The sequence below is a fragment of the Pseudophryne corroboree genome, chromosome 3 (genome assembly GCF_028390025.1).
Source record: "Pseudophryne corroboree isolate aPseCor3 chromosome 3, aPseCor3.hap2, whole genome shotgun sequence".
Lineage (NCBI taxonomy): Eukaryota > Metazoa > Chordata > Amphibia > Anura > Myobatrachidae > Pseudophryne > Pseudophryne corroboree.
In genome coordinates, this window is record NC_086446.1 from 107,299,603 (window position 1) to 107,324,814 (window position 25,212).

General features: G+C 47.3%; 1 long non-coding RNA gene across 1 annotated transcript; it reads left to right on the forward strand.

Annotated features, from left to right (window-relative positions):
* Positions 1-13,545: 13,545 nt before the first annotated feature.
* Positions 13,546-23,856, forward strand: LOC135054916 (uncharacterized). The gene is made up of 3 exons (XR_010243589.1): positions 13,546-19,614; positions 22,368-22,436; positions 23,780-23,856. It is a non-coding gene; the product is annotated as an uncharacterized LOC135054916 (long non-coding RNA).
* Positions 23,857-25,212: the final 1,356 nt, after the last annotated feature.

Genomic DNA, 25,212 nt, shown 5'->3' on the forward strand with positions numbered 1-25,212 from the left:
CTGTTTCAGCGTTCTCATTGGCTCGTCAAAAACCCCGCCTAGCCCTATGATTTGTTGTACCTGCGGCCGCAATCTTCCTTCTGTCTGATTGGCTGAGATGTGCGTACCTGTGATTGGTCGACGCCGTTGTACGTCAGGGTTTTGAAAACTGGTATTGGAGACTAGGCAAAGCACTCTGTCTAGCTCTGACGTCAGTGTGTATACCCGGTTCTGTTGTATTGGCTCCCCTAGCCCCCTAGTGGTCAGGTCCTGCAAGTGGCGCACAGTAGTGTCCCCCTCCACCGAAAGGAAATATTGCTCGCTAGTGGTCAGGCCCTGGGGATATTAATGACAGGTATGGCCATCGGTGGCTATTGATATACTAACCATCGATGGTAATTTACTATTCTATGTGGTACCATCGATGGTTCTGCCATAGAACAGAGGAGACGTTTTATATCAGTGGTAGGCAACCTGTGGGACTCCAGCTGATGTGGAACTACACTTCCCAGCATGCCCTGCCAGAACTGTCAGGGCATGTGGTAAAACAGTGTCAGGGCTTGCTGGGACATGTAGTTCTAGAGCAGCTGGTGTGCAACAGGTTTTATATCACTGAGACAATGAATGGGCATAATGTGCTGTGATACGTACAGTACTACAAATATTTGTATCGATGAAGTGTATGATGTCAAAGTTGTATTTAATAACCTGGGAGAACACAGTGGAAAAGAGTGGTACATGCAGAATGTCACTGGAGAGATAGCAGACCCCTCATAACCTGCAGGAGGGTGTGTGAGGAAACATGGCATCAAGTGCACCTCTTACAGTCTACAGCAGTGGCGTAACTAGAAATTTCTCTAACGTCCTAGTGGATGCTGGGAACTCCGTAAGGACCATGGGGAATAGCGGCTCCGCAGGAGACAGGGCACATCTAAAGAAAGCTTTAGGATCACCTGGTGTGCACTGGCTCCTCCCCCTATGACCCTCCTCCAAGCCTCAGTTAGATTTTCTGTGCCCGACGAGAAGGGTGCACACTAGGGGCTCTCCTGAGCTCTTTGTGAAAGTTTTAGTTTAGGTTTATTATTTTCAGTGAGACCTGCTGGCAACAGGCTCACTGCATCGAGGGACTAAGGGGAGAAGAAGCGAACTCACCTGAGTGCAGAGTGGATTGGGCTTCTTAGGCTACTGGACATTAGCTCCAGAGGGACGATCACAGGTTCAGCCTGGATGGGTCACCGGAGCCGCGCCGCCGGCCCCCTTACAGAGCCAGAAGAGCGAAGAGGTCCGGAAAAATCGGCGGCAGAAGACTTTCCTGTCTTCAGATAAAGGTAGGCGCACAGCACCGCAGCTGTGCGCCATTGCTCTCAGCACACTTCACACTCCGGTTACTGAGGGTGCAGGGCGCTGGGGGGGCAGCGCCCTGAGACGCAATAAATCGATAGAAAACCTTTTATGGCTAAAATAAATGCATCACATATAACTCCTGGGCTATATGGATGCATTTAACCCCTGCCAAAACATACAAGAAAACGGATGATAAGGACGCCGAGAAAGGGGCGGAGCCTATCTCCTCAGCACACTGGCGCCATTTTCCCTCACAGCTCAGTTGGAGGGAAGCTCCCTGGCTCTCCCCTGCAGTCACTACACTACAGAAAGGGGTTAAAAAAGAGAGGGGGGCACAAATTAGGCGCAGTATAAACAATACAGCAGCTATAAAGGGAAAAACACTTATATAAGGTTATCCCTGTATATATATAGCGCTCTGGTGTGTGCTGGCAAACTCTCCCTCTGTCTCCCCAAAGGGCTAGTGGGGTCCTGTCCTCTATCAGAGCATTCCCTGTGTGTGTGCTGTGTGTCGGTACGTTTGTGTCGACATGTATGAGGAGAAAAATGATGAGGAGACGGAGTAGAGTGTCTGTAATAGTGTTGTCACCCCCTGGGGGGTCGACACCTGAGTGGATGTACTGTTGAAATTGCGTGACAGTGTCAGCTTTGTATAAAAGACAGTGGTTGACATGAGACAGCCGGCTACTCAGCTTGTGCATGTCCAGACGTCTCATACAGGGGCTCTAAAGCGCCCGTTACCTCAGATACAGACGCCGACACGGATACTGACTCCTGTGTCGACGGTGAAGAGACAACCGTGATTTCCAATAGGGCCACACATTGCATGATTGAGGCAATGGAAAAAGTTTACACTCTTCTGATAATATAAATACCACCAAAAAAAAAAAGGGGTATTATGTTTGGTGAGGAAAAACTTCCTGTAGTTTTCCTGAATCTGAGAAATAAAATGAGGTGTGTGATGATGCGTGGGTTTCCCCCCGATAACAATTGATAATTTCTAAAAAGTTATTGGCAGTATACCTTTTCCCGCCAGAGGTTAGGGTGCGTTGGGAAACACCCCCTAGGGGGGATAAGGCGCTCACACGCTTGTAAGAACAAGGGCTCTACCCTCTCTGGAGATGGCCGCCCTTAGGGATCCTGCTGATAGAAAGCAGGAGGGTATCCTAAAATGTATTTACACACATACTGGTGTTATACTGCGACCAGCAATCGCCTCAGCCTGGATGTGCAGTGCTGGGTTGGCGTGGTCGGATTCCCTGACTGGAAATTTGATATCCTAGATAAGGACAGTATATTATTGCCTATAGAGCAATTAAAAGATGCATTTCTATATATGCATGATGCACAGCGGAATATTTGCCGACTGGCATCAAGTATAAGTGCGTTGTCCAATTATACCAGTAAAGTGGTCAGGTGATGCGGATTCCAAACGGCATTTGGAAGTATTGCCTTAACAAAAAAGGGGATGTACCCCAGGTCGCCTCTCAAAATAAGACGCCGTATTATCAGGCGCAGTCCTGGTTGGCAAGCGGACAAAAGGGTTCCTCTTTTCTGCTCGTGACAGAGGGAGAGGAAAATGGCTGCAGAGATCAGCCAGTTCCAAGGAACAGAAACTCTTTTCCGCCTCTGCCAAGCCCTCAGTATGACGCTAGGGCTTTACAAGTTCAGGCACGGTGGGGTCCCGTTCTCAATGAATTTCAGTGCGCAGTGGGCTCACTCGCAAGTAGACCCCTGGATCCTTCAGGTAATATTTCAGGGGTACAAATTGGAATTCGAGACGTATCCCCCTCGCCGTTTCCAAAGGTCTGTTTTACCGACGTCTCCCGCTGACAGGGAGACAGTTTTGGAAACCATTCACAAGCTGTATTCCCAGCAGGTGATAATCAAGATACCCCTCCTGCAACAGGGAACGGGGTATTATTCCACACTATTGTGGTACCGAAGCCAGACGGCTCGGTGAGACCGATTTTAAAATCTAAAATCTAAAATCTTTGAACACTTGCATACAGAGGTTCAAATTCAAAATTGAGTCACTCAGAGCAGTGATTGCAAACCTGGAAGAAGGGGACTACATGATGTCTCGGGACATCAAGGATGCTTACCTTCATGTCAAAATTTACCCTTCTCACCAAGGGTATTTCAGGTTATGGTACAGAACTGTCACTATCAGTTCGGACGCTGCCGTAGGGATGGTCCACGGCACCCCGGGTCTTTACCAAGGTAATGGCCGAAATGATATCCCTTCGAAGGAAGGAAATTTTAGTTATCCCTTACTTGGACGATTCCCTGATAAGGGTAAGATCCAGGGAACACTTGGAAGTCGGTGTAGCACTATCTCAGGTAGTGTTGCGGCAGCACGATTGGATTCTCAATATTCCAAAATCGCAGCTGGTTCCGACGACTTGTCTTCTGTTCCTAGGGATGATCCTGGACACAGTCCAGAAAGAAGGTGTTTCTCCCGGAGGAGAAAGCCAGGGAGTTATCCGAGCTAGTCAGGAACCTCCTAAAACCGAACCAAGTCTCAGTGCATCAATGCACAAGGGTTCTGGGTAAAAATGGTGGCTTCCTACGAAGCAATCCCATTCGGCAGATTCCACGCAAGACTTTCCAGTGGAACCTACTGGACAAATGGTCCGGGTCGCATCTTCAGATGCTTCAGCGGATAACCCTGTCACCGGGGACAAGGGTATCCCTCCTGTGGTGGTTGCAGAGTGCTCATCTTCTAGAGGGCCGCAGATTCGGCATTCGGGACTGGGTCCTGGTGGCCACGGATGCCAGCCTGCGAGGCTGGGGAGCAGTCACACAGGGAAGGAATTTCCAGGGCTTATGGTCAAGCCTGGAGACATCTCTTCATATAAACATTCTGGAACTAAGGCCCATTTACAATGCCCTAAGTCAAGCGAAACCCCTGCTTCAGGGTCAGGCGGTATTGATCCAATCGGACAACATCACGTCAGTCGCCCACGTAAACAGACAGGGCGGCACGGGAAGCAGGGGGGCAATGGCAGAAGCTGCAAGGATTCTTCGCTGGGCGGAAGATCATGTGATAGCACTGTCAGCAGTGTTCATTCCGGGAGTGGACAACTGGGAAGCAGACTTCCTCAGCAGACACGATCTACACCCGGGAGAGTGGGGACTTCATCCAGAAGTCTTCCACATGATTGTGAACCGTTGGAAAAAACCAAAGGTGGATATGATGGCGTCCCGCCTCAACAAAAAACTGGACAGGTATTGCGCCAGGTCAAGAGACCCTCAGGCAATAGCTGTGGACGCTCTGGTAACACCGTGGGTGTTCCAGTCAGTGTATGTGTTCCCTCCTCTGCCTCTCATACCAAAAGTACTGAGAATTATACGGCAAAGGGGAGTAAGAACGATACTCGTGGCTCCGGATTGGCCAAGAAGAACTTGGTATCCGGAACTTCAAGAGATGCTCACGGACGAACCGTGGCCTCTACCTCTAAGAAAGGACCTGCTCCAGCAGGGGCCTTGTTTGTTCCAAGACTTACCGCGGCTGCGTTTGACGGCTTGGTGGTTGAACGCCGGATCCTGAAGGAAAAAGGCATTCCAGATGAAGTCATCCCTACCCTGGTCAAGGCCAGGAAGGACGTAACCGCAAAACATTATCACCGCATTTGGCGAAAATATGTTGCGTGGTGGGAGGCCAAGAAGGCCCCTACAGAGGAATTTCAACTGGGTCGTTTCCTCCATTTCCTGCAAACAGGACTGTCTATGGGCCTAAAATTAGGGTCCATTAAGGTTCAATTTTCGGCCCTGTCGATTTTCTTCCAAAAGGAACTGGCTTCAGTGCCTGAAGTTCAGACATTTGTAAAAGGGGTACTGCATATACAGCCTCCTTTTGTGCCTCCAGTGGCACCTTGGGATCTCAATGTTGTGTTGAATTTCCTAAAGTCACATTGGTTTGAACCACTCACCACTGTGGACTTAAAATATCTCACATGGAAGGTGACGATGCTGTTAGCCCTGGCTTCAGCCAGGCGTGTGTCAGAATTGGCGGCTTTATCATATAAAAGCCCTTATTTAATATTTCATTCTGACAGGGCAGAATTGAGGACTTGTCCTCAATTTCTACCTAAGGTGGTTTCTGCATTTCACATGAAGCAACCTATTGTGGTACCTGCGGCTACTAAGGACTTGGAGGATTCCAAGTTGCTTGACGTGGTCAGGGCCCTGTAAATATATGTTTCCAGGACGGCTGGAGTCAGAAAATCTGACTCGCTGTTTATCCTGTATGCACCCAACAAACTGGGTGCTCCTGCTTCTAAGCAGACGATTGCTCGTTGGATTTGTAGTACAATTCAGCTTGCACATTCTGTGGCAGGCCTGCCACAGCCAAAAATCTTAAAATGCCCACTCCACAAGGAAGGTGGGCTCATCTTGGGCAGCTGCCCGAGGGGTCTCGGCTTTACAACTTTGCCGAGCAGTTATTTGGTCAGGAGCAAATACGTTTGTAAAATTCTACAAATTTGATACCCTGGCTGAGGAGGACCTGGAGTTCTCTCATTCGGTGCTGCAGAGTCATCCGCACTCTCCCGCCCGTTTGGGAGCTTTGGTATAATCCCCATGGTCCTTACGGAGTTCCCAGCATCCACTAGGACGTTAGAGAAAATAAGAATTTACTTACCGATAATTCTATTTCTCGTAGTCCGTAGTGGATGCTGGGCGCCCATCCCAAGTGCGGATTGTCTGCAATACTGGTACATAGTTATTGTTACCAAAAAATTCGGGTTATTGTTGTAGTGAGCCATCTTTTATAGAGGCTTCTCTATTATCATGCTGTTAACTGGGTTCAGATCACAAGTTGTACAGTGTGATTGGTGTGGCTGGTATGAGTCTTACCCGGGATTCAAAATCCTTCCTTATTGTGTACGCTCGTCCGGGCACAGTATCCTAACTGAGGCTTGGAGGAGGGTCATAGGGGGAGGAGCCAGTGCACACCAGGTGATCCTAAAGCTTTCTTTAGATGTGCCCTATTTCTTTAGATGAGCCGCTATTCCCCATGGTCCTTACGGAGTTCCCAGCATCCACTACGGACTACGAGAAATAGAATTATCGGTAAGTAAATTCTTATTTTTTTCTCCCCCAAGCCAAAAAATCCTTCGTCACCCCCCCCCCCCCCCCATATCCCCCATAATTGGCACTAGTAAAGGGACAAATATGTGCGCGCCGTGGACGCGCGCCGCCAAAAAAGGGGTGTGGCTTCATTGAAATGGGCGTTGCTTTGCGTAAGGGGCGTGGCATTGCAGGAAAAGACTACCTTATACCCCAGTTTTGCACCTGCACGCCCAGACGTTAGCCACCACAGGAAAGAAAAATAATCCTGATTCATGCCCCTTACATTATTTGTAATTTTTCCTCCTTATAGTAATGCCCAGTATACATTATTCCACATACTGCAATGGCCTTAGCCATTATGCCACACACAATAATGCACATGACACAATATGCACACACTGTAATGCCCCCGACACATTATGCCACACACCGTAATGCCTGTGACACATTATGACAGGAATCGCAATGCCCGTTATACATTATGCTAAACACTGCAATGCCCGATACATTATAGCACATACAATGTCTGTGACACAGTATGACACACACCACAATGATCCTGAGACATTATACCACATACCACAATGCCCGTGATATAGTATACAACTCACCGTAATGCCTGACACATTATGACACACACCGCAATGTCCGTGATACATTATGCCACACACCGTAATGCCCATTACACATTAATTTCTACAGTAAGGCTTCTAATTACTTTTAAATTACCTGCTCGTTGCCAGGGGTTTCATGCTCTTGGTTCCATGCACGGTGCCAGGGGTTTTCATGCTCAGGGTGTCATGCTCGTTGCCAGGGGTTTCATGCACTGGGTGTCATGCTCGTTGCCAGCGGTTTCATGCTCTTGGTTCCATGCACGGTGCCAGGGGTTTTCATGCTCAAGGTGTCATGCTCGTTGCCAGGGGTTTAATGCACTGGGTGTCATGCTCGTTGCCAGGGGTTTCATGCACTGGGTGTCATGCTTGTTGCCAGGGGTTTCATGCACTGGGTGTCATGCTCGTTGCTAGGGGGTAGTGCTTGTTGCTAGGGCCATGCCCCCAGTGCCACATATGCCCCCAGTGCCAGATATTCCCCCACAGTGCCAGGTATATGCCCCCAGTGCCAGATATTCCCCCACAGTGCCAGGTACATGCCCCCAGTGCCACATATACCCCCCCCCCAGTGCCACATATGCCCCCTCAGTGCCTGCTCCCCCCAGTGCCAAATATTCCCCCACAGTGCCACATATGCCCCCTCAGTGCCTGCTCCCCCCAGTGCCAGATATTCCCCCACAGTGCCAGGTATATGCCCCCAGTGCCAGATATTCCTCCACAGTGCCAGGTATATGCCCCCAGTCCTAGATATTCCCCCACAGTGCCACATATGCCCCCTCAGTGCCTGCTCCCCCCAGTGCCAAATATTCCCCCACAGTGCCAGGTATATGCCCCCAGTGCCAGATATTCCTCCACAGTGCCAGGTATATGCCCCCAGTGCCAGATCTTCCCCCACAGTGCCAGGTATATGCCCCCAGTGCCAGATATTCCCCTACAGTGCCAGATCTTCACCCACAGTGCCAGGTATATGCCCCCAGTGCCAGATCTTCCCCCACAGTGCCAGGTATATGCCCACAGTGCCAGGTATATGCCCCCAGTGCCAGATATTCCCCCACAGTGCCAGGTATATGCCCCCAGTGCCAGATATTCTCCCACAGTGCCAGGTATATGCCCCCAGTGCCAGATATTCCCCCACAGTGCCAGGTATATGCCCACAGTGCCAGGTATATGCCCCCAGTGCCAGATATTCCCCCACAGTGCCAGGTATATGCCCCCAGTGCCAGATATTCCCCCACAGTGCCAGGTATATGCCCCCAGTGCCAGATATTCCCCCACAGTGCCAGGTATATGCCCCCAGTGCCAGATATTCCCCCACAGTGCCAGGTATATGCCCCCAGTGCCAGATCTTCCCCCACAGTGCCAGGTATATGCCCACAGTGCCAGGTACATGCCCCCAGTGCCAGATATTCCCCCACAGTGCCAGGTATATGCCCCCAGTGCCAGATATTCCCCCACAGTGCCAGGTATATGCCCCCAGTGCCAGATATTCCCCCACAGTGCCAGGTATATGCCCCCAGTGCCAGATCTTCCCCCACAGTGCCAGGTATATGCCCACAGTGCCAGGTATATGCCCCCAGTGCCAGATATTCCCCCACAGTGCCAGGTATATGCCCCCAGTGCCAGATATTCCCCTACAGTGCCACATATGCCCCCTCAGTGCCTGCTCCCCCCAGTGCCAAATATTCCCCCACAGTGCCAGGTATATGCCCCCAGTGCCAGATATTCCCCCACAGTGCCAGGTATATGCCCCCAGTGCCAGATCTTCCCCCACAGTGCCAGGTATATGCCCCCAGTGCCAGACATTCCCCCACAGTGCCAGATATTCCCCCACAGTGCCAGGTATATGCCCCCAGTGCCAGATCTTCACCCACAGTGCCAGGTATATGCCCACAGTGCCAGGTATATGTCCCCAGTGCCAGATATTTCCCCACAGTGCCAGGTATATGCCCCCAGTGCCAGATATTCCCCCACAGTGCCAGGTGTATGCCCACAGTGCCAGGTATATGCCCCCAGTGCCAGATATTCCCCCACAGTGCCAGGTATATGCCCCCAGTGCCAGATATTCCCCCACAGTGCCAGGTATATGCCCCCAGTGCCAGATCTTCCCCCACAGTGCCAGGTATATGCCCCCAGTGCCAGATATTCCCCCACAGTGCCAGGTATATGCCCCCAGTGCCAGATATTCCCCCACAGTGCCAGGTATATGCCCACAGTGCCAGGTATATGCCCCCCAGTGCCAGATATTCCCCCACAGTGCCAGGTATATGCCCACAGTGCCAGGTATATGCCCCCAGTGCCAGATATTCCCCCACAGTGCCAGGTATATGCCCCCAGTGCCAGGTATATGCCCCCAGTGCCAGATCTTCCCCCACAGTGCCAGGTATATGCCCCCAGTGCCAGACATTCCCCCACAGTGCCAGATATTCCCCCACAGTGCCAGGTATATGCCCCCAGTGCCAGATCTTCACCCACAGTGCCAGGTATATGCCCACAGTGCCAGGTATATGCCCCCAGTGCCAGATATTCCCCCACAGTGCCAGGTATATGCCCCCAGTGCCAGATATTCCCCCACAGTGCCAGGTATATGCCCCCAGTGCCAGATATTCCCCCACAGTGCCAGGTATATGCCCACAGTGCCAGGTATATGCCCCCAGTGCCAGATATTCCCCCACAGTGCCAGGTATATGCCCCCAGTGCCAGATATTCCCCCACAGTGCCAGGTATATGCCCCCAGTGCCAGATCTTCCCCCACAGTGCCAGGTATATGCCCCCAGTGCCAGATATTCCCCCACAGTGCCAGGTATATGCCCCCAGTGCCAGATCTTCCCCCACAGTGCCAGGTATATGCCCACAGTGCCAGGTATATGCCCCCAGTGCCAGATATTCCCCCACAGTGCCAGGTATATGCCCCCAGTGCCAGATATTCCCCCACAGTGCCAGGTATATGCCCCCAGTGCCAGATATTCCCCCATAGTGCCAGGTATATGCCCCCAGTGCCAGATATTCCCCCACAGTGCCAGGTATATGCCCCCAGTGCTAGATATTCCCCCACAGTGCCAGGTATATGCCCCCAGTGCCAGATATTCCCCCGCAGTGCCTGCTCCCCCCTCCCCCCACACTTTGCGTTGGAGGGACACGGAGCGCATAGCGCGCCTCTCCTGTGTCCCTCCTGGCTCTCCTGCCGGTCTAATAAAGGAAGTGCCGGTTCGTGAGCCAATCAGAGCTCACGAATGGCACTTCCTTTATTAGACCGGCCGGGGGAGAGCCAGGGAGGGACACAGGAGAGGCGCGCGATGTGCGCTCCGTGTCCCTCCTTACAGCAGCGGAGGGAAGGAGACCGCAGATTGACATGCGGACGCTCGTCCGCATGTCAATCTGTGCTAAGTCAGTGGCGCCCCCGCAGCCCCTCGCCCCCAAGCCACCGCGAGGACTGCGGGGGCAGTAGTTACGCCACTGGTCTACAGTGCAGTGAGCATAAGAAACCTGACAACTAGCAGGTAATTTAAAATTAATTAGAAGCATTACTGTGGGGCATAATGTGTAATGGGCATTACAGTGTGTGGCATAATGTAGAATGGCATTGCGGTGTGTGATATAATGTGTAATGGGCATTACGGTATGTGGAATAATGTGTCAGAAGCACTGCGGTGTGTGGCATAATGTGTAATGGGCATTATGGTGTGTGGCATATTGTGTAAGTGGCATTAAGGTGTGTGGTATAATGTGTCACGGACATTGCGGTGTGTAGCATAATGTATAACGGGCATTACCATAAGGAGGAAAAATGACAAATAATGTAACGGGCATGAATCAGGTTTTTTTTTTCCTGCGGTGGCCAATATCTGGGTGTGCAGGTTGCAAAACTGGGGTATAAGGTAGTAATTTCCTGCAACACCACACCCCTTGCAGAGGCCGCACCCTCTTTTTTGAGCACGCACGCCCATGGCACGCACTAATTCTTTACTTTTAATATAGCAATGGGAGGGACACCAGAATCTTTTTGGCAGGAGGGTGAAAAATGTATAGCTACCAGGGACCCCCCCCCCTCCCTTGGCCCCTGCGTAATCAGCTGCGCTCCCGCGGCCCCCCTCCCCCGCTCCCTTAGCCCCAGTGTGCCCAGCCTCGGCCCCCCGCTCTCTTAGTCCCCCCTGTGCTCAACTGCGATCCCGCAGCCTGCCTCCTCTCCTGGCCCCTGTGCTGACTGCTGAGCTCCCGCGCCACCCCCCGCACTCCTCTTGGCCTGCAGTGCAGTGTACAGACTGAGGGAGCTCCAGGTCAGGAACCTGCAGCAGCGCCGGAAGAAGAAATCATGTGAGTGGCTGCCTACACACTACACTACATTACACTACACTACATTACACTACAGTACACTGTACACTGAATCTGCGTGCGCCTTTGCAGGAAAACACTACCTTATACCCCAGTTTTGCAACCTGCACGCCCAGACGTTAGCCACCACAGGGGAAAAAATAATCCTGATTCATGCCCCTTACATTATTTGTCATTTTTCCTCCGTATAGTAATGCCCAGTATACATTATGCGACATACTGCAATGGACCTTAGACATTATGCCACACACAATAATGCCCATGACACAATATGCCACACACCATAATGCCCCCGACACATTATGCCACACACCGTAATGCCTGTGACACATTATGACAGGCATCGCAATGCCAGTTATTCATTATGCTACACACTGCAATGCCCCTGATACATTATAGCACATACAATGCCTGTGACACATTATGACACAAACCGCAATTTCCGTGATACATTATGCCACACACTGCAATGTCCGTGATACATTATGCCAGACACTGCAATGACCCTGAGACATTATACCACATACCACAATGCTCGTGATATAGTATGCCACACACCGTAATGCCTGTGACACATTATACCACACACCGTAATGCCTGTGGCACATACCGCAATGCCCGTTATACCCTATGCCATACACTGCAATGCCCGTTAAACATTATGCCACACACTGCAATGCCCCTGAGACATTATACCACATACCACAATGCCCGTGATATAGTATGCCACACACACCATAATGCCTGTGACACCTACCGCAATGCCCGTTATACCCTATGCCACACACCGCAATGCCCGTTATACATTATGCCACACACTGCAATGCCCCTGAGACATTATACCACATACCACAATGCCCGTGATATAGTATGCCACACACCGTAATGCCTGTGACACATTATGACACACACCGCAATGTCCATGATACATTATGCCACACACCGCAATGCCCATTACACTTATACAGTAAGGCTTCTAATTACTTTTAAATTACTTGCTCGTTGCCAGAGGTTTCATGCTCTTGGTTCCATGCACGGTGCCAGGGGTTTTCATGCTCAGGGTGTCATGCTCGTTGCCAGGGGTTTCATGTGGTAGGTGTTATGCTTGTTGCCAGAGGTTTCATGTGCTGGGTTTCAAGCTTGTTGCCAGGTGGTAATATTCGTTGCCAGGGGTTTCATGCACTGGGTGTCATGCTCGTTGCTAGGGGGTAATGCTTGTTGCCAGGGATTTCGTGAGCTGGGTGTTGTGCTTGTAACCAGGGGGTAATGCTTGTTGCTAGGGCTGTGCTCCCAGTGCCACATATGCCCCCATTGCCAGATATTCCCCCACAGTGCCAGGTACACATATGCCCTCAGTGCCAACTATGCTCCCCCAGGGTCAAATATGCCCCCCAAGTGCCAGATATGCTCACCCAGTGTCAAAATGCCCCCCCCCCCAAGTGCCTAATATGTTCCCCCAGTACCAAATATGATCCCCCAGTGCCTAACATGCCCCCCCAAGTGCCAAATATGTTCTCCCAGTGCCAAATATGCCCCTCCCCCAGTGCCAAATATGCTCCCCCAGTGCCAAACATGCCCCCCCAAGTGCCAAATATGTTCCCCCAGTGCCAAATATGCCCCCCCAGTGCCAAATATGCTCTCCCAGTGCCAAACATACCCCCCCAAGTGCCAAATATGTTCCCCCAGTGCCAAATATGCCCCCTTCCCCAGTGCCAAATATGCTCCCCCAGTGCCAAATATACGCCCCCTTCCCCACTGCCAAATATGTTCCCCAGTGCCAAATATGCCCCTTCCCCAGTGCCAAATATGTTCCCCCAGTGCCAAATATGCCCCCTTCCCCAGTGCCAAATATGTTCCCCCAGTGCCAAATATGCCCCCTTCCCCAGTGCCAAATATGCTCCCCCAGTGCCAAGTATGCACCCTTCCCCAGTGCCAAATATGCTCCCCCAGTGCCAGGTTAACCCCCCCCCCCCCCTCTGGGCTCCCCCGCTGCTGTGCTGTTTTGGGAAGCAGGGACACGGAGGGCACAGCGTGCGCCTCTCCTGTGTATCCTTCCTGCGTCTCAGGCGGCAGCGGCGTGTCTATCAAATTAAGTGCCGGTTCGTGAGCCAATCAGAGCTCACAAACGGGCACTTCGTTTAACAGACACGCCGCTGCCGCCGGAGACCCAGGAGGGACACAGGAGAGACGCGCGGTGTGCCCTCTATGTCCTTCCTTCCCAAAACAGAATCAGTAGCGGCGGCTAGGGCGCCCCGCAGCCCTGCGCGCCTCCAAGCGATCGCAGTGGCTGTGGACCCCTAGTTACGCCACTGAGTACACTACTGTCCACTACATTACACTACACTACAGTACACTATGCTACACTACAGTACACTACATTACACTACAGTACACTACAGTACACTACATTACACTACAGTACACTATACTATACTACATTACAGTACACTACATTACACCCTAAGGGTAGGGGGGGGGATGTAAAGTGCTCTACCTGCCGCAATGTGTAAAAGGGGGTCGTAGCTGCCGTAATGTAAAAAAAAGGGATCTCTACCTGCCGTAATGTGTAAAAGGGGGCCGTAGCTGCCATAATGTAAAAAAAATGATCTCTACCTGCCGTAATGTGTAAAAGGGGGACTCTACCTGCTGTAATGTGTAATAGGGGGCTGTACCTGCCGTACTGTGTAAAAGGGGTGTTCTACCTGCCGTAATGTGTAAAAGGGAGCTCTGCCTGGCGTAATTTGTGTAAGTGGCGCTTCTGTGCAGCGTAATTTGACTAATGGAAGCCCTGGACAATAAAATTACATTCATGTTCTCCTCCCACTACCTTCCCAGTCCCAAACACTAATTTTTTTTTTTTCTATAAAAATGTACAATATATCACAAGTATGATGAGCAGGCAGGTAGCAGGCATTGGCGGCAGTGGCGGCATCGGACTGAGATGCAAATTAGTGGCGGAGGGCTGGGTCAGTTGATGGTGGGCGAGTTTGTAAACCATTGGCGGTGGCAGCAGGTATTGGCTCAGGGCAGTAGCGGGCATTGGCTCGGCGGCGGTAGGGGTCATCGGCAGGATTCGGTGGACATTATGGCTGTAGTCCCTCACCAGCCACTGACCTCACTGCCCACGACTCCAGTCTTTACACTGAGAGAGTGCCAGCAACCATCCAAGCACGGCATTTAAAAAAAAAAAACTTTAGCATCTCCTCAGGAGGTTTAATTTTTCTCGAGTAGCTCACACCCCAATTAAGGTTGGAGACCATTGTTCTACACCCTGCTTCTCACATAAGGGTTTTACATACCCTTTACCTCCCGGGGTTCTATCTCTGGCAGCGGTGTTGTACCCCAGACTGTTAGGGTGTAATCGTGCCAGATATGGTATGTTTTATTGTTGCAACCAAATGATTTTATTTGAGTGTACGCTGAACGAAGGTGCTTTGACTTTCCAAAAAGAGCTGCTTCAGACTGACTGCCAGGGGTGCTAAGAGAGAGGGATCTTGAACGTAACCCATATTGAGATATTGGGCCAAATGTAATAGGGTGCAAGTAAATTTGTCCCGCAACTCGCAAATGTAATAGCCTGCGAATTAGAGCTTTCGAGGCTATTACAAATGTGAATCCATGCAAGTTTCCCTGTGGGTAAACTCGCATCTTGTAATGGTAGTTTCATTACAAGGTGCAAGTTGACAGAAACCTGCACGGATCACACTGTTTCTATGTGTATAAACTAAGAAAGGGTAAAAAAAAACAGGAAAAAGCATAACCAGCACCAGACGTTATGGTGCCATTCCTGGTTGTGAAAATATGGGGGGGTTTTACCTCATATTTTACACACCCAACAACGGGCACTTGAGGAGGTCCTGATACAGGAAATGTGTGTGGGGGGAATGTGTAGGGGTATCCTGTATTTCTTTCTAGCATGGGCATAATGCCACATCTGGGGGACATTCTTATATTGGTACCCTTGGCCGAAGAATTCATCACCACCCACTAGTCTGGCCAGGCCGGGGATTCCTGGAGAAGTGGAGACCCCACAATAATGGGGTCCCCCCCTCCAAGGCACCCAAGACATGGGCTGAAGCTCAGGGCTATCCCTGGCACCCCTGTGCGGTAGGTTCTAAGTGGATAGTTCATTTGTGTTAAAAATAGAATAATATTGTCTTTTACAGGGGGATTACTGGTCCCAGAAAGCTTCCTTCGCTTGCTGACATTTTGAGAACCACAAATGTCAGCATACGCAGCATTAAAGGGCCCACTGGCACCTGTAGTCCTCCTGTAAAATAAATATATAAACAAAGACAAGACACACACCATATATAGTACAAATTGAATGCATACACTCACACATACTCACCCTGTCACTGGTACCACTTACGTCCACTTGTTCAGTAGAATCCCCAATCGCTGTAATAACAAACCCATACTCGCCTATCCCTTGCGTCATCTCCTCTTCGGTCCATGTAGGCATTGTCAAAGTCAGAAAAATATCACGCTGCACGTTGCCATATATGCACCTCATGCGCGTGCCTGCTGCACGTGCACATTCTCTCCCGTGCGTGCGGATACACGCAGCCGCGTGATGGCGCCTCGGCCATGCGCTCGAGCGCGTGGTATGTGCATTTACGGTAGACTTTGTGTGCGTCTAGCGGGCGACTCAATCGTTTAATAATAGAACCAAATATCTCGTTTTATAGATAATGTTCCCCTTAATGATAACTGTAAGTTTGGTTAATGTGACTTGTTCACGGACTTGGGAATCCCTCTTTACATGGTACAAAGGGTCTGATTAAGGTTGAACAGCTGTGTCTGGTACCTAACTGAAGAGTATTTTAATAGCAATAATCCGGTGTTGGTTAGGTAAAGATTAAACGCTCCTGCGTGTAGTTATGGCCATTAGTAGTTTCTGGACATATTCTATATTTGCAGTTCATTATCCATGCGGCGGGAATCCGGAGATTCCCACCCACCTGAGCTGTTTAAAATAGTCACAGCCCACCTGTTCAAACTAACCTATGACCTTTTGATATGATGCAAGGAGACATTCCTGTGTCCAATGAACAATGAGATTGTAGGTCCCTTTGTAGTATACTGTACCCAGTGTATATAAGATCAGCCAGCCTGAACAGCTCTCCCACTCTCTCCACAAATGGTTTTCATATTGACAAACTCGGGGCTGGTACCAGGCTGCGCTGCGATCGTTCCCAGTGTGTGTGTAAGTAATTCTCTGTAATCATCTCGCTCTTTGTTTGTATTGGCCACATTCTCTCTCTCTCTCTATTTAGTTTAAGATTGTAACGTTATTGTATATTTATGTCTAGATATTCTGTTAGAATTATATGTTAGTATGTAGTGTATGACTTGTAACTGTTTTACCCCTTTTCGATATAACTAAAAGCTTGTTAGTAAAGGTGTTGGATCCTTAGCACGGTATTGTGTGTTCATTACATTGCAGAGAGTAATAGGAGCGTCTCGATCGCTCAAACAGCTTTGGTGTTAACAAGGTTAAGCAGCGTTATATCGCTACAGTGTTTCAGTACAAGGTTTACAGTATAAGAATATCCTTTCTGTGTGTTACATTCAAGGTTTACTGATTGTCATCTTGTGAGCGTCAGCGCCGCTCGTGATCTCCTCGTGGTCTCGAGCGTCCGCTACGCTGATAGCGTAGCATTACGGTTGTCGCTCGCCTATAGCGTGCTCGACACCACGCATTAAGCTGTGAGCGAGCGTGCCGCATGTGCGTCTCGATCACGACCTAGCGTATGCTACGCTAAATACATACCCTTACGGTACCCCATACGCCAATTGCGTACTGTGTCTCTTACCCATTATTGTGAAGGTTATAAGGTAATCATAATCAGCATTATCAATTGAGGGCTCGTCCGTCCTCCACATATCCGCACTAGCGAAAACAAACGTTATCCGTCAGCAAGGGCGGGAAGGCAGTATCCCTTCGTATCGGGATACAGTAGTGCTGACTAGATAAGCGTCTGTTTCGCTAGATTGAAGGAGTGCTGGTGGGATCCGGAACCGGAGGTAAGAACAATACGCTATTGTTTTTTTAAAAACTGTTTATTTCTGTTTTGCGTACACACGCACGCACACACACAACTATATCTCTTTTCATTTGTGTATTTTCACATATCACCTTCCTGTTTGCCATTTCACAATTGATAACGTGCTGAGAAAGATTTGTTGCTATTGGTAGTTAAAAGTTAAAATTAATACTTAAAGGAGTAATTATAAAAACACGCACACAGCCTGGCCTAGTTAAAGGTTGATACAGTGGAATCTGTGTGGTGTTCGGTAAATGATTATAGCTAAATATCATTTGCATTGATAAACGTGTTATTTGTGTTACTGCGGACGTGTCTGGCCTGTGTACACGTGTCTCTAACAAGGGGCAGAACGAGTGTACGCGACGCAAGGGTCGACGCACGGAGCGTATATTACGCAACGGAGCGTACGGATACGCCCACCGAAACTCAAATCGCACAATAGCATTGTTTTAGTGGGGGCGGTATAGTATAGCCACGCGATAATAGCACAAATTGATTTCAGTTTAAAAAAAAATTTAGTTTAAATACCTTACTTTACTGTAATGCCTCTGGGGAGAGCTATCAGATTACGGGAAATGATTTTTCTGATCAGAAAACTATAGAATGATAGTGGGTTGAAAACGGTATGAGTGTATTGAACTCCTCTTGGTGAAGTCTTGGTGAAGTCTTGGTGAAGTCTTGGTGAAATCTTGGTGAAGTCTTGGTGAAATCTTGGTGAAATCTTGGTGATAGGGCCTGCAAAAAAGGTCCACAATGGAAGCCAAGTGCACAGACGTTTAGCAGTCAGGGTTCAGACTGAAGAGGCTTGCAGACCCCGAGGGTCTGCTCGGTTAGTAATGTGGGGGAAGTATCGTCCCCACACTGAGACCTTTTGTGACGAATGGACACGAATGACTGTGGGGGATAAAGCACCATTTCCTGGGATAGGTAGTTTTGACTCAGAGGTATTGCATAATTTAAGGCGAAGGATCTGTCTCATAAAATCCGGGAAGCAACGAATTAGACATTATGATTGTTTACAGTTATGGCAACAGGAAGGTGAAATACAAGGAGGATTAGCTTATACAGCTGACTCTCACTGTGGTAACAAAAACATGGCAGCGAGAGAGAAGGTGGTTACAGAGAATGGCACACTGGTGAATGATAAACATGCACTTAGCAACTGTATTATAGACGATAAGAATAATTGTAATAAATGTAACAATGATAATTGTAATACTGTTAAATGTACAACTATTAACCCATGCAAGTTGCACCCCATGTTAAACTTCCCTCAGGATCACCAGCAAGAAAGTGAGCCCAGCACGATGTCGGCACCTTTTCCAGCAGCCATCACACAAGACATCCAGGTGGACGCGACCAATTCGGTAAAGGCAGTAATCAAACCCCCTAACGGAGGGTCAGGTGAGGTCGTGTCCACAGGTACGTATGGTGTTATATATCACGCACAAACAAATGTACCTCATATTGTAGAACCAACTCAGAATGACGTTATTGGACTTAATCCTGTCAGGGTAATTGCAGTGCCAAATGGGAAAACTGACACTTCAGGAGTCACTCCTGTCAGAAACATCGCCATGCACTGCCCCTTTTCCCGAACGGAATTAAGATCAATAGTGTCTGAATTCCCTGATCCTAGGAAAGATCTAGTTGCAAGCCAGAAGTACATTAGAGAGCTAGGAAATACTATGGAGCCCAATAACAAAGATTGGCGGGTATTGCTGAGGGCATGTTTACCCCCCAATGTCGACTCAGTGAAATTTATTGCTGACTGTAAACTAGATGAAGAGGTACCCCTTACGGATGTGTACAACCAAGATAATGTGAAAATAATAAATCTGCAGTTGGGAGTGTACTTTCCTGTTGTTGTCAAATGGAACAAAATTTTCTCCATCAAACAAAAAGAGGGAGAAACAGCTGCTGATTATTTCCATCGGGCATTGCAGGACATGGCTAGGTATATGTAACCCCTCCCCTAATGCTCTAATATGGAATTCTTACTTATCCCGTAAGGGATGGTTAGTTAATGTCTGTGCCTCCACCCAAGCTTAATATTTGGGCTTGCCTGGGTACGCCTCTCTCTAGTAATAATTGTTAACTGTAAAGCAGTCTATCTCATAAATGTATATATGAGTGCACCTTTTCTCTTAATGTTATACCTGTTCTTCTGATTGCAGTTCCAGGATCTCTGGATGGATTTTCAAGATTCACATTAGCATATGGTAAGTATAACACATGTATTTATTTATCACAAAAAAAGTGAAAAGGTGAATGTAGACATTTATCATCAATAAATTACAGTTTTCTATCTCATCCAACTAATTCCCTCACAGAACCTATACAAGTTATTTGCATGCAATACACAAAAATTACCTTAATGTTAGTATGAGAGTGACCCGGGTACTCCTAATAAAGTAGTGCACTACAATGGCCAATAATCTCATAAAATGAAACAGTACTTTAGAATAAATCTTTAACACCAAATCCGTAGCAAAATAATATTCTCCTTTCCTTTGTTAGTCTGTGATGCCAGGTGATGGTCTGAATGCTTAAATGCTACTGTAGCAAATCCTGTCTAGTATGTTGCACTGTATTGCTACTTAAGTTGCTCTTTTGACTATTTAATAAAAGGTGAATTTTCCTCAGTTGTAACCAACATCAGCTTTCCATTACTATTTCTGCTAGTGCAGTATGAATATAGACTGTCTCATAGGTGATATCTTGGTGGGAAAAAACACTAAATGGAATATACAGTAGATTTTAGATCATTTAAATCCTTCAGCCTTTAACTACAAGTCTCTTTGTATTTATATAAAATTTGGCTGGTTCTTGTAGACAATTTTACCCAGCCTCTCTTCAGAGATTATACCCAGCTTAGTTATTTATCACTGGGAGAGCCATAGTCAATTTTGGGCCAGCTAATTTAGTCTGATCCTCTCCTGAGATAACTAAAAGGTATTTTGCTGCTGGTATGCAGTGTAGACAGCAGATTAAATACAACAACACCTCTTCTCCCTGTTGCAACAGTAAGCTTCGCCTTATCTAGACAGCTGACAGTTCCTTCCTATGGCTTCAGGAATATGTATTTTTACCTATGGCCCAATCAGCTTAGGGTGCTGTGAGTTATTGCAGAAACTGGATTGATATGCTATCAGTAGTTTATGGTGTTATTCCAGTGTCCCTGTAAATAAATATCTTAAGTCCCGAATTCAGATCCTGCCAACTTCTCTGTATTTCAGGATATAGTTAATGCTTGTAAAAGACTACCTTCCACAGCTATAAACTTAAATGTCTCTTACTATTCTGTTCCAAGAATAATACAGGGTATGCTAGTATAAGTCACTCTGGTCACTTTATATATGTGCTTACTACTTCAATGGATACTAATGTTGCCTAGCACTGGTGTTCCTGTACATAGGTGTGAGAGAGGTGCAGGATTTTACACTCACACGTTTAGTAGAACTGCAGCTGAGCGCTCCCCCGACTCTCCTCCTTCTATTCAATGATGCAGTGGTAGGCAGGGCTGAGGTCCCTCTGTGTGTCACTGGCGCTGACTCGGCTCCACCTTTACCAACCAGAATAGCATCTCTGGTTGTTATGAGCCGCTGTCACTTTGCTGGCGCCGGCTCGCCTCTGGGACCCCTCCGTACTTGCCACCTCCTGGATTACACAGCTTCCGCTGCAGTACGCACCACCACTCCTCCGCTCCGCCGAGCGCCGATGCCTCCTCAGCCCGTCTATGCCGGGATCACACTGCGCCTCTCTGCCTCACGATCCCTGCTGGCACTTCGGGTAGTAGCGGCACAGCGGTGAGTACTCTTGCTAGTACCAGCCACGCTGCCTTTCCGCTCTCTCCAGTCAATCCTGTTCTGGCTACATCACCTGGACTCCGCCAGCCACTGTGACAGCTCTGTCAGCGGCATAGGAGATCCAGGCGTGCGCTCTCACAGGGGAACAGCATTCTGACAAGTGCCGGCGGGGAGCTTAATTTATACTGCTCTGAGCTACGGCTCGTGGCCCCCTTCTTCCCGCCTAAGCCTCGAGCTATACCCCCCCCGGTCAGCGGTACTGTAGCGCTCGCGGGCGCTCGCGATCCTCCCAGAACCTTCTGTCACAACTGTTTGTGCCATATACAATGGCTACTGACAGCAACTACTGAACCTATATAATTATTTTCTCCCTGTATTCTTTGCACTATTCTACCATAGGCCACAAGGTTAAACATCCCTGCACTTTTTTCACATTGTCTATACAATTTATACACATTTAATCCTCTCTAATTCCATCTGTATACATATATTTACAATATTATACATACATTACATACCAATACAAGAATAAATATAAATATATACCATACACATAACATTTCATATATCAACAGCCTAATATTCATATTACACTCTCCCCCTGGTGATCCATTTTTTGAATGATTTTAAGCAATCGGATCACCATTTCTAATTTGACTAACTCCAGGTGTGTATGGGTAAGTACCCATAGTAAGGCCACACATCTACCATATTGGGATGTATTATTCTGGGTACAATGCTAGGTTTTCCTAATTCATCATAAGTAAGCATAGATGGGGGTCGGCATACCCTTTTTGATCTATCCCATACCTGCTCCTTCTCTATTTCACTATAAGGATATGAAAACCTATCAGAGTCATCTGATACTCTTGGACTTTCAGCATTACAATAGTCCAGATTTCATTCCCAGGGATAGTTATCATTAGACTTTTGGATATTACCTTCCACATGTTCAAGGGGACCCTCAGTAACATGGTCATCAGTAATTTTGCCAAAATTTAAACATTCATCCTTATAATAATACCCTTGTATCTCTGGTTCATCATCTAGGTCATTTATCATACTCAATTCATTATGTATTGCATCTCTACTTCTTGTTCTTTCATTAGTCGTGCTGGTAGTATCGTTTAGTTCAAGCCCTTCTAACCGAACTTCTTTCCTTATAGGTAATAGATGTTGCCTATGATATGTCAGTATCCTGTTTTCTCCTGACTCAGGCTTGATCTTATATACAGGTAAGTTTGAAAATTTCTCAACAATCACAAAAGGATCTTCCCTCCACCTATTTGAAATTTTAAACTTTCTAGGTGTCCCTAGGTATCTCAGTAAAACTCGATCCCCTGGGACTAACTCATGGTCACGTATTCTCCTGTCATATCTGGTCTTATTTTTTAATCCCAATTTCCTGGCAGCACATTCGGCAATATCATAAGCCTCCTGTAATTCCTCCCGCAATTTCTTTATGTATTTTAAGTGGGAGATAGCAGGTTTGTCACTAGTGGATATCCCCATACATACATCTATGGGAAGCCTGGCTTCACGACCAAACATTAAATAGTAGGGGGAATACCCTGTGGCTTCATTCTGCGTACAATTATATGCATGTACTAAACGGTCAGTATGTCTTTTCCAGTACCTTTTATCAAAGGGATTTAATGTTCCCAACATATCCAATAAGGTTCTGTTGAACCTTTCGGGTTGGGGGTCACCTTGTGGATGATATGGGGTTGTCCTTGATTTGGTTATTCCACAAATTCCACATAGCTCCTTTATCAGTTTACTTTCAAATTCTCTACCTTGGTCAGAGTGAAGTCTGTTTGGAAGACCATAATGGACAAAAAATTTGTTCCATAGAGTGTTTGCTACCGTCGATGCCTTTTGATTGGGTGTTACATATGCCTGGGCATACCTGGTAAAATGATCAGTTATCACTAATATGTGGCATTTCTTTCCTGACTCTACCTCCAATGTCAAAAAATCCATGCATACCAAATCCATAGGTCCACTACTTTTAATATTTACCAAAGGGGCAACTTGCTTAACTACAGTTTTCCGAACTATACAATTCCCACAGTTTCTACAGTAGCTTTCTATTTCCTCCCTCATTCCTGGCCAATAAAATCTATCAGATATTAATTTTATGGTTTTATCGTACCCTAAATGGCCATGGTCATTGTGCAAAGCTTTCATCACTGTATTTCTGTGCTTTTTAGGCAGTACTAACTGTTGCCTTTCACCTCCTTCATGTTTTTTAGATACACGATATAACAACCCATTTGTTAGGAATAATTTGTTTTTCTGTCGTTCTAATAACTTAGCTTCCTTGGTGACTAGTCGGGACTTAGGATTCCAATTCTGTTTCATTTTTTCTATTACATCTCTTATGTCTAGATCTTGATTCTGATCAGTCTGTATCTGTCCTCTCCGGAGTCTTGGCAACCCTTCTAACTCTAAATTACTCAGCCAACAATATGATATGGGAGAGCTTTAGAAGTGGCTCCCAAAGAACTCAACCTTTCCCCTGGCATCATTTCTCCAATTTGTATTTGATGACATATCCCTTTCACATCTCCCATAGGCACTTCTATCCATTCTTCTTCAACATCACTATTTTCTTGGTTGGGAATCCTGGACAGTGAATCGGCATCAATGTTATTAATTCCAGGTCTGTATTTTAGAGAAAAATTATACAAGGTCAATGCTGCAAGCCATCTGTGTCCAGTAGCATCAAGCTTTGCAGTTGTTTGTATATATGTTAAGGGGTTATTGTCAGTGTGTACCTCAAAAGGTATACCATACAAATAGTCGTGGAATTTTTCTACCACACACCACTTTAAAGCCAAAAATTCCAACTTATGGGTAGGATAGTTCCTTTCACTAATGGATATACCCCGGCTAGCAAAAGATACAGGTTTCAGTTCACCTTGGTATTTTTGATATAATACTCCTCCTATTCCTTCTTGCGAAGCATCTGTATGAAGTACATATGGAAGGGTTGGGTCAGCATATGCTAGGACTGGAGCACTGATCAGTTTTTCTTTTAAAGCTTGGAAAGCCATTTCACATTTATGATCCCATCGATTTCCGAATGGTTCACTCGGCTTATACCAAGGGTTGGATATCATTTTGGTGGTTTTCTTTTTATTATTTGGGGGATATCCTTTAGTTAAGTCAGTGAGAGGCTTTGAAATGTTAGAATAATTTGGGACAAAACGGCGGTAATAACCACAGAAACCTAAAAAAGATCTAAGTTCTTTCAATTTAGTTGGGCAGGGCCAATTTTTTACTGCATCAACTTTGGCAGGGTCAGTTGACACCCCTTCTCTGCCTACAATGTGTCCCAAGTATTTCACAGAGGACCTACATAACTGTCATTTATCGATGGATAGTTTCAATCCTCCCTCTATTAATCTATCCAACACTTTTAATAGACGGGAGTTATGTTCGGCTAGGGAATTTCCAAAAACAATAATATCATCTAGATAGACAATAACTTCTCTGTAATTCATGTCCCCTATAACTTTCTCCATAGTCCTTTGAAAAGTAGCAGGAGCTCCCTTTATACCTTGCGGCATCTTTAAGAATTCGAAGAATCCCAATGGGCAGATAAATGCTGTTTTTTCTCTGTCTTCTGGGCACATAGGAATCTGATAAAACCCATTTCTTAGATCAAGTACTGAAAACCACCTGCTCCCTTGTAAGCAATCTAATGCCTCGTCAATCTTAGGAACTGTGTACTGGTCTGGTACAGTTCGAGAATTCAGTGTCCTATAATCTACACACATACGGATCTTTCCATTTTTTTTTTTTGCTATTACAATAGGAGAAGCATATGGGCTACGGGATTCTATAATGATTTGATTCTCCAGTAATCCCTTCAGATGTAACCGAACGTCTTCAAAATCTGCAGGTGCTATCCTACGGGAGCGCTCTCTAAAAGGACTAGTATCATTTAACTTTATGCCATGCTCTACTCCTTTTGCTTCTCCTAAGTCCCATTCTCCTGTTGAG